This window comes from Triticum aestivum, chromosome 5B, assembly GCF_018294505.1.
Source record: "Triticum aestivum cultivar Chinese Spring chromosome 5B, IWGSC CS RefSeq v2.1, whole genome shotgun sequence".
Classification (NCBI taxonomy): Eukaryota; Viridiplantae; Streptophyta; class Magnoliopsida; order Poales; family Poaceae; genus Triticum; species Triticum aestivum.
In genome coordinates, this window is record NC_057807.1 from 253,433,090 (window position 1) to 253,443,088 (window position 9,999).

Here is a 9,999-nt window from a genome sequence, read left to right on the forward strand (position 1 = left end):
TGACACACCCCTCCCGATCAACAGGACCCCCGTTTCGATCGTAGGAGGTCCGTTTCATCCGTTTTGCGGTACGCCACACCCCTCCCGATGAACAGGACCCTCGTTTCGACCGTAGGAGGTCCGTTTCATCCGTTTTGTGGTATGCCACACCCCTCCCGATCAACAGGATCCCTGTTTCCACCGTAGAAGGTCCGTTTCGTCCGTTTTGCGGTACGCCACACCCCTCCCGATCAATAGGACCCCTGTTCCGAACGTAGGAGGTCCGTTTCCTCCGTTCTGTGGTACGCCAGGCCTCCTTTCCATCACCTGTTCCGTCCAAGGCCTGCCGATGAACACGACCATGCATTCCGTTCCGACCCAGCCGGTTGGCTCCCACGTCCCGATGAACACGACGCATTCCGTTGCCTCCCCATGAACACGACGCATTCAGTTGCCTCCCATGAACACGGCGACGACGTTGTTTCTCCGTTCCGACCCATCCATGTACACGAGACCTCACCGTCCGTATGCGCGAGTAGGCGTTCGAGACCCCGACCGTATGTACACATACGTGGCTGTATTTTCTTTCTTGCACCCTGGCCGCTGTACGTACGTGTACATGCTACGTGCGCGCCTCTACTACGACAGGTGCGCGCCTCTACATCGACGAGTATATATGTACGTACACATTCGCGACCAGAATGACAATGCTATGTACGCTTCGACCAGGTGGGTCCCGACTATCAGGCACTTCCTTGCCTGCGAAGATGTAGCTGGTGGGTCCCAGCAGTCAGGGGGGCGAATCCTTTTTTTTGCCCGGACGCACTTCCTTGCATGCGAAGATGTAGCTGGTGGGTCCCAGCAGTCAAGGGGGTGAATCGTTTTTTTTGCCCGGACGCACTTCCTTGCGTGCGAAGATGTAGCTGGTGGGTCCCAGCAGTCAGGGGGGCAAATCATTTTTTTTTGCACGAACGCACTTCCTTGCGTGCGAAGGTGTAGCTGGTGGGTCCCAGCAGTCAGGGGGGAAATGTTTTTTTCGTGAAATATGGTGGCCCGTCCGGTGGGTCCCTGCTGTCAGGTGGAGGAATAATTATTTTGGGCATAATAAGGAGGCACTTCCTTGCTGCGGCCATGGACCCAGCTGTCAGCCTCTCCATGTACAGTCCATGTCCGATGGAAGCCGCTCCTTGACCACGTTGACCACGCCGTGCCGAGAGCACCAGGGCGGTGGATGACGACGAGGCCTAGGAAGGGGACAACGCGGAGCCGGGGAAGACGCGGCAGTGGATGCCCACGCGTAGAGGAGTATGAGGGTTCACTGGTTCGCTGTGGTGTGAGGCTACCGTTTCCGCAGAATAACAGGAGGTGTGGGTGAGTAGAGGGATGGCCTGGCTAGCGGTGGGAGTAGTAGGGGGCGATGAGGCCTCCGCCGCATCGTAGCCGGCCACGGGAGGCAGGAGCACGAGGCACGACCGGCGCTGGTTTGGGCGGCAGGAGCAAGAATACCAGAGGTTGAAGAAGCACTACGGCCGTTGGATGGACATCGTACGGTCACTAGAGCTAGAATCGTGCATATTGACTAAGTTGACAAAGCTGTCCGTCCCCGTCAACTTAGTAGGCCCACAAGCCAGCCTGCCACTATACTGGGTCCCAGCTAACAGGGGGAGTATTCATTTTTTTTGTGCGTAATAAGGAGGCACTTCCTTGCATACGAAGATATAGCTGGTGGGTCCGAGCTGTCAGAGCCGACCGCGGGGAGGAGGGAGTAGGCAGTCCCGCCGGCGCTTATTTGAGCGGTTGGAGCAGGAAGAGTAGACATTGAAGAAGCACGACGGCCGTTGGATGGCCATCCAACAGTCACTGCTTGTGCGTCAACCTTTTTTTTAGGAAAGCCTGAAATCTGTGGAAAACAGCATACAACCCATCTGCCATTATTTTTAATAATTTACAGCCCATTTGCTAATTTTTAACCACAGTTAGAAACTTATACGAAATTTTGCATATTTCAGTGCAGTCCGAACTATTTTTAATCCCGAAATTTCGACTCACATTCAAACTGATTTTAAAAATAAATGTATATCAATATAAAATCCAACAAATTCTCCACGCATAAAAAATAATGTAATTTAAAATCTCGAAATGAAAAAAAAGATATTTGAAACTAATTGCCGGTTTGATGTGTTTTAAAAATGTACAGCCCATTTCTCATTACTGACGGGCCATTTTCTCGGCCAGCCGAATGAAAGCTCTCCTCATGTTGAAAGATTTGCAGCCCAACAGGCCTGACAAAGCAACTTACTTGGCAAATCACAAATAAACTGGGCTGTGGCCGTGGACCCAGCTGTCAGCCTCTCCACATACAATACTCTTTTGATGGAATGTCGTTGACCACATTGACCATGCCGCGCCGAGAGTACCAAGGCGGTGGATGATGGCGAGGCCTAGGAAGGGGACGACGCGGAGCCAGGGAAGACGCGACAGTGGATACCCATGCGGAGAGGAGTACGAGGGCTCACTGGTTCGGTTGCGGTGTGAGGCTGTCGTCGCCGCAGGGCCTGGCTAGTGTTGGGAGTAGTAAGGGGCGATGAGGCCTCAACGGCAGCACAACCGGCCACTAGAGGCAGGAGCAGGCGGTCTCCCCGGCGCTGGTTTGGGCGGCTGGTGCAAGAAGAGCAGGGATTGAAGAAGCAGCAGGACCGTTCGATTCAAATCCAACGGTTACTGCTGCTAGAATCGTTTGTTGGCTAAGTTGACAAGCCCTGCGTACGCGTCAACGTAGTAGGCCCACAGGTCAGCCTCCCAACCGGTGCGCACCAGATGTCAGTGGGAAGAATCATTTTTTCACATAATAAGGAGGCAGTTGATTGCATTCGGCCAGGCCAGCGGAGGGAGTAGGGTGGGACGGGGAAGCCTGCGCGGCATAGAGGGCCACAAGAGGAGGGAGCAGGCAGTCCCGCCAGCTCTAGTTTAGGCGGCTGGAGCAGGAAGAACAGAGATTGAAGAAGCACGGCGGCTAGAATCGTGTGTTCACTGACAAAGCCTTGCGTAAACAAGTCAGCCTTGAAATCTGTGGTGTGTACAGCCCATTTGCTATTATTTTTATAATTTTTACTCATTTTCTAATTCATATGGAATTTATTGCAGCCCGTTTTGCATTTTTAGAATTACCGGCCATTTTCTGGTCAGTACCAGGGTCAAAAAATTAACTAAATATGTGGGAAATTTTTGCTGGGGAACGAAATATTCTTAATCCAAAAATTAATAGCCATACTAAAACAAATCTAAAAACAAATTAGTACTATGTCATGTTAATCCAATGAAATACGTATAAGATATCAGTGAAGAACAAAATTAAAAAAAACTAATATCCCATTTGCTCGTCTTGAAAGATTTCCAGCCAAGTAATTCAGAGAAAACAAATAGGCCTAGCTTGGGTATTCTTCAAAAAGAAATACTGGGCTACCTATTTTCCTAAAGAATTGGTGCATGAGCATTTAGCTTTATTTAGTTATTTACTTATTTATGTTTAGGGGACCATGAGCATGTACCTGGGCCGGATTCATGTGAGAGCCTCCCTTCCAGTTAATTATGGGCTTCTCTATTGGGCCTTCATCAGTGGGCTGCATGTTATCAAAAAGTGGAAAATGTGTTCCGTACGAAAAATAGTATGAGCTACGTACGGTACGGGGCATTAAAGGATCGAACCGTGCAACGACTTCCAAAACATTGTGTTTGTCATTCTAACAACACATTTATTCAACCAACAGACAAAATATGCTACTGATTGTACATTGAAAACATCAGCAGCAACATCCAGGGCTGGGTGTGCAACAGAAGCAGTAAGCAGGCCAGAAGAGTGAAGATGCAGCTCTCTCTTCCAAACCAAACATCAGCCATCATTACAAAAGGGCTACCAAAAAAGAACAAGTGTATGCATGAAACTAAATAAAGATCCTACTACTCCAAGTGTACGCATCTAACTAACTGGCTCAGTTAGACGTTACTATTTATTAAGCTGTGGAGATTGGCTGACGGCTTGAACCAGATGGGTGCCTAACGAGGGAAACTCCAGCCAGCAGGTCAAAGTCTGATACTTGCGACCCTCTCTCCTACTTTGGGCTGCAGAGCATGGCGGCACATATCAGGGTATGGTGCATGCAGAGACGCATGGTACGCTGTGTACACACAATTTTGCCTGATGAACGAAACTGTGCTGCCATCATGATCCTTGCCATCAGTTATCTCCTGGTTACTCGGGTAATTCAGTCCGACAAACAGAGAGCGTTTACCAAGGCTACTTACCAGCCTCCAGTCAAAAATTCCTGAAGGCCCAGAGAAGCTAGGATCCTGCTCAAAGACCTTGCAGTGACTGTGATTGTATTCCGCGAAACAACACGTCCGGTACGTGCGAACGATCATCAATCTTTCACCGTTGTCTGATTGAGCCAGGAACCACCTACAACTGCCATGCCGCTTTTCTTTGAAAGGTTCTGGGATTAGGAAGGGTAGGGACACCATGCGGCCTACAACATCATATCAAGTTGGAGTCAAATAAAAAAGGGCTCTTGATTTAGTCAATCTTAAGAACAACATGTTATGAGCATGAATATTTTTTCAGTAAATGTTGACAGTAATATAAGCAAGCCATCATGATATCATAGGAAAGTAACATACTGCTGTAACAGCCGTTTGTAGCGATGACTGGAGTAGGCCAGCAATACGTCCAGCCATAGAAGGAGTCGACAGCGTAAATGAAGCCCTTGTGTTCAATGGCATCAGAGAACCATGGAGGATGTATGATCCCGTGATGGACGTGCAGATTTATCCACTTACCGCAGTGACCTGTCAGATAGGCGAGACCGCGGTTGAAGAACACAATTAGCCTGAAATCTTTATAATTCGCATATCTTGTGGGCACTTGGCAGATTACAACCTTGAGCAAATCAAACTTGGTATCACGTTTGCTACTGTAAGATTCCGAGTATTCTGGGCCGCGGTGCCAAAGTAGTGAAGTGTTAATCGATGGAAGGGGGATCAATCACCGGGTGTAGACCTCCATGAGCATCGAGCTGCCGCGACCGTCAACGAGCATCATCCAAGACGTGTTCATGCCGACCCAATACATACCATTAATGTAGCTGAGGCTGACGGGGATCGGATCACAGTGAAGGGGTTGATGCTCGCCACCCTATGATCGTTATGTTGCGTGAGACGCTGTTTATGAAGATCATGCGACATCAGCAAGCAAGGAGCTGGCTTAACGAGCACGCGGCGAGCGGCATGGTACTGAGATTGTCCACACCGAAACAATGAGCTTGATTACCTCTGTGGGGAGAAAATTCCAGCCACTCTTTCGGCGGACGCTGCTCGGTTCTGCCATTGTTAGTACTTGGGTTTCGGACGAGGGGGACGAGGGGGAGGCGCCTTAGCGGGGATGGAAGCTTGGACAAGATTATGTGCGGACAAAGATGGAGAAGCGAATATGTGCTGCGGGAAGTGGATAGGTCATGATGACTATAGCAAGCCGCTTGACTTACGAGACACATACAAGCAGCGTAGGGTCATATCGATGCCAGACAACTTGCTTGAGTGATCACAGTACTGGTACTCCCTACAGTACCTACTACAATACTATGCCCTAGCTTGCTAGAGTAGAGTAGTAGAGTAGGACTCTGCTCTACTACTAGCACCGGAGGAGTAGTATATTCTAATCTAAAATAGTTACAAACTTCGATGCTTGATCGTCGAACGACTACAAACCATGCTCAAAGACCGTGTCTACGTGGTGTTTGGACTTATATGCAAAAAAATAGCAAGATGCCCGTGCATTGCACGGCACACCATCATCACCAACTCGATTTTTTCTCTACTCCTACTCCTATAAAAGACTCAGTTGGTGATGATGGAGGCGAGGAGGCGTGTTCAGCCGGGCGTGCAGCGGACGGTGCAACACTATTCGATTTGTTATAAAAAAAAGTAGTAGAGATAGAGACATAGGAAGGAGCACGAGGTAAGGCCTTATCTGTAAATGTGGAGAGAGGTGCGGGTATCTTTTGTAAAATTGTCATAGTTGGCTTTCTATCCGTCAGATATAGATCGGACGGTCTATATTACAAGATGGCAGGCATACCATCATCACCAACTCGGTTTTCTACAAGAGTAGATATATATAGATATAGATAGATAGAGACTAGGGAGTACTATTAAGGACACCATCTACTGCTTCGTGTGCTACTCCTGCGCTCCATTCGACGGCCACAACGTCCCCTACAGTCACTCCCTCCTGCGCTCCATTCGGCGGGCGCTGTTGAAATCTGGGGAGCGCACTCTCGCGACTGCTGGAAGCCACAACTTCACCGACGACGACTTCTTCCCCGACCTCGGCAACCTCTTCCTCAACGACATGGGCGACAACCTCAATGCCAATGGTGCTGCTCCCGTTGCACCGTATGTGTTTCTATCCTTCCTGTTCCAAAATCATGGTAGAATTCATGTTTCTACTCTGTATCCTACTACAATGCTAGTCCACATGATTAGTTTCATCTCTGTTATAGCCGTCATGATTTATTTTGTGCTTATTCGGATTAAATCTCGTAGTAACTTGTTCATATATTCAACTGGCGCAACATCCCCTACAGCCACTCCCGTTTCATGGACGGCCTGGTCGATGCCTCCAAGGAGCCCTTCGTTCACTGCTATGAGTGCCCGATGCCGTTTTGTGGCTCGCCGGCAGACGTGGTGCATCACCTCACGGATGCTTGCATCGGTCACTACTGGCCCTTGGCGGAGAACATCAAGTATGACACGTGCTACCGGTTCACCATGCCGGAGTCGCTGGAGGATCACCGCCTCCTGCTAGTCTCGGAGGAGGACGGCAGCGTCTTCCTCTTGATCGTGGGCACCGGCGAGGCCCGCGCAGGCCGCCGCCCCGTCTCTGTAATGTGCGTCAGGGGCGTCGCCGCTGACGCTGACACTGACACGAGGCAGATTTACGGGTGCATGGTTAGTGTTACTACCCCTCCGGGTCACATGGGAGGCGACACCGGCCTCATCGGACAGACTTGGACTCTAGGGAGCTGGGACTATCCCGTCAATGTGGACTTGGAAAACCCATGGCATCTGTTCCATCCTTTACCCGCTGACTCGGTGCACGGGGACTCCAAGGAGGTTCACCTGGACATACGCATTATCAAGTGCACTTAGAAAACATGTAGTGTGTGTGTGGGCGCTTATGGCCCGTGTCTTTGCCGCTTTTGATTATGTAAGCTTGTCGTTAAACTTGAGTGGCTTTCGCCGCAGTCCTTCCTTTGAACTGCTCCTCTCAGTGAGCTGATGTAAGACACTTTGTGTTTCATTTGATAATGGAACCGAGGAGGAGCCTCCCTATTCTTCTAAAAAAATACACATTATCAAGTTAAATGTTGATCATTAGTCTTCGCTCAATGTAATCCGCTGTCTAAGCATGTGGAGACTTCCATGCATGATCTTGCTCTATTGGAGTATCACGCATGAATAAAAGTGTATCCGTCAATGGTTTAGTCCAGAATCTTCCATGTATGAATTTTTAGTACAGAACTGGTGAAAGACTTATGAAGAACCATTTCTTACATCTCCTCTGCCCCCTTGCAAGTCATCCTGATTTAATCCCTCCATCTAGGTGTATAAGGGCATGGTTAATATTACTTAATAGTATAGCCAACTGTTGACTATAAGAAAGTGCCATGTCATCTGTAGCCAACATGTATAACAATCGATACTCAAAAACTAATTCTTCTTGCAAAGCACAATAAGTGTTATTTCTTCACAAGTTTTGGATGCAGGTTGAACAGTTGAACGCTTTTGTTTGCAGAAGATACCTTTTTATCTATTTCACCCGGATGTTTGTGAGCTCTAGAGATGAGATAATATCCGAAGAAACCTATCGATACCTGTTACACATGAGATGACCCCCACATCCTTTGTGAAAATAAACAACTCCCCGATCAATGCATTTCACTCTTCGGTGCAACGCACGGGCACCTTACTACTATAGATTAGTACGACCAAAAATTGAACTAACATTATATATAGTACGATAAATACTGATGCATGTCACCTAAAATTATATCATTCAAAACTATGTTCAAATACGAATCCAATGTATAGTTTTTGTTGACATGCACTAACATTTTGTCGGTTAAATCTTCAGTCAAATTCAATGGGGGACTAATAAACCACGACCGATGTAGTACAGGTGTACAGATTGGTGCTGCACAGGAGTCTCACCTCTCACCCCGCTCGTGGCGCGGTAGTAAAGCCATCATATCACAAAACCCAACCACTCCCAGTAATAAATGTCCTGGTAAAATAAACGGACAAGCAACCATCACATCCCTCCGTCTTTTTTGCATTTCATCTCTCTGCATTTACTTTCTTCGGTTCATCTCCCACACTCAATCCCTAGCTACTACTCCTAGGGCCAGTTCTTTTGGTGGCTTCCCCAGCTTTTCCCACAAGACTACTCATAGTGGAGAGTAACAGTAAGGCGCCTCACTCATTTATCTGGGCTTCTAAACTACTAATCCGTCCTGGTTTATTCCTCACCATTGTAATTTGTGCTAAATTTTGACCAAATAATCCCAAAACACTTAGGCACGGTGCATTAACTTAGGCGCGGTGCATCTAGGTGTGTAAGTCATCTTACAAAAACCAAATAATCCCAAAACACTTAGGCGCGGTGCATTAACTTCTACCTTGTTTCTTGTTTCTTGACATATCAACCAATAAGAGATAAAGAGTGTGCATGCTTTTAATGACTTGAGATATCAAACACGACATGCACTGGTTAGTTACTTGCATGCAATACTATTAATTAGCAAATAAACATGAACGTTTCTCGTTTTCTCCTCCTCCTTGGTCACGGTGCACAGCCTAAGATGACTTACTCACCTAGACGGATGGAGTAGTGCATGTGACATGCACTAACATTTCATTAGTTAAATTTACGATCAAAATTTGACACAGATTACAATGGGAACCAATAAACCAGGACGGAGGTAGTAGTTATGGGATTACTAATCTAGAAGCCTAAAAGAACTGGCCCCTGGTACTCCTACTAGTAGTAGTACTCAAGTTGGAATTCCAATTGCACGACACAAATTGTTAGGCAAAAAATTCGATACAGGGTGTAGGAAGCGGTTTGGGAATTTGCATGCCTTCCAACCAGTGAGATACTCCGTACAAAGTACGACAGAGAAATAACCACAACGAAGGAAGCTAAAAGTAAACAACCAAACGAGCATTTTTGCATTTGTATTGCATTGAATCGTTTCACAAGCTTGACTAGTGTTGTTTTTCTACTTTTACAAAAACCGCATCGTCATGTTAAAACGTGCATTTGCATGTACATAAGTAATAGTAGTACTCCCTCCATCTAGGTGTACAAGTCTTCCCTCCTTCTTGGTCACCGTGCACAACCAAAGATGACTTATTGACCTGGACGGAGGGAGTAGCATAGTCTGCAAGCATATATCGAGAGAGACATGTAGTCCGATAGTATATAGTAAAGTTTGTGCTATATGCACGTACTTGCAAAATGCATAATAATACACAACATTTCCAAACTTTCCCTTTTACATACTAAATTAAGGACGCTAAAAATTCCTGAACATTCGGGATTTATCATTTGCGTCCCAAAAATAATGAGATCCCCTTACGAAACAAAAATTATACTCCTCCTAAAAGCCACAACGCTCGCAGGAGCGTTTGCGGAGCACCATGAGTGCCCTGGTGCGTGGCCGTTTCCCAACGCGCCGACAGAACGCCTCTTCCTCAGCCTCGCAACTCGCGAGGTGCTGACTGGCAGCTTGCCGGTGGGCGAGCTCGATCTCACCGGTGTGGTGATCCGGCGCCAACAGGTACTCCTCCTGGCTGGAAGCGTGCACCCGGTCCACGTACCGCCGAGCGTAGATGAGGCGCTTGGGCCCGATTGCACTGAGGGCGTTGGCACGGGCGTCCTTCGCCACCCTCATGGCCCTCGCA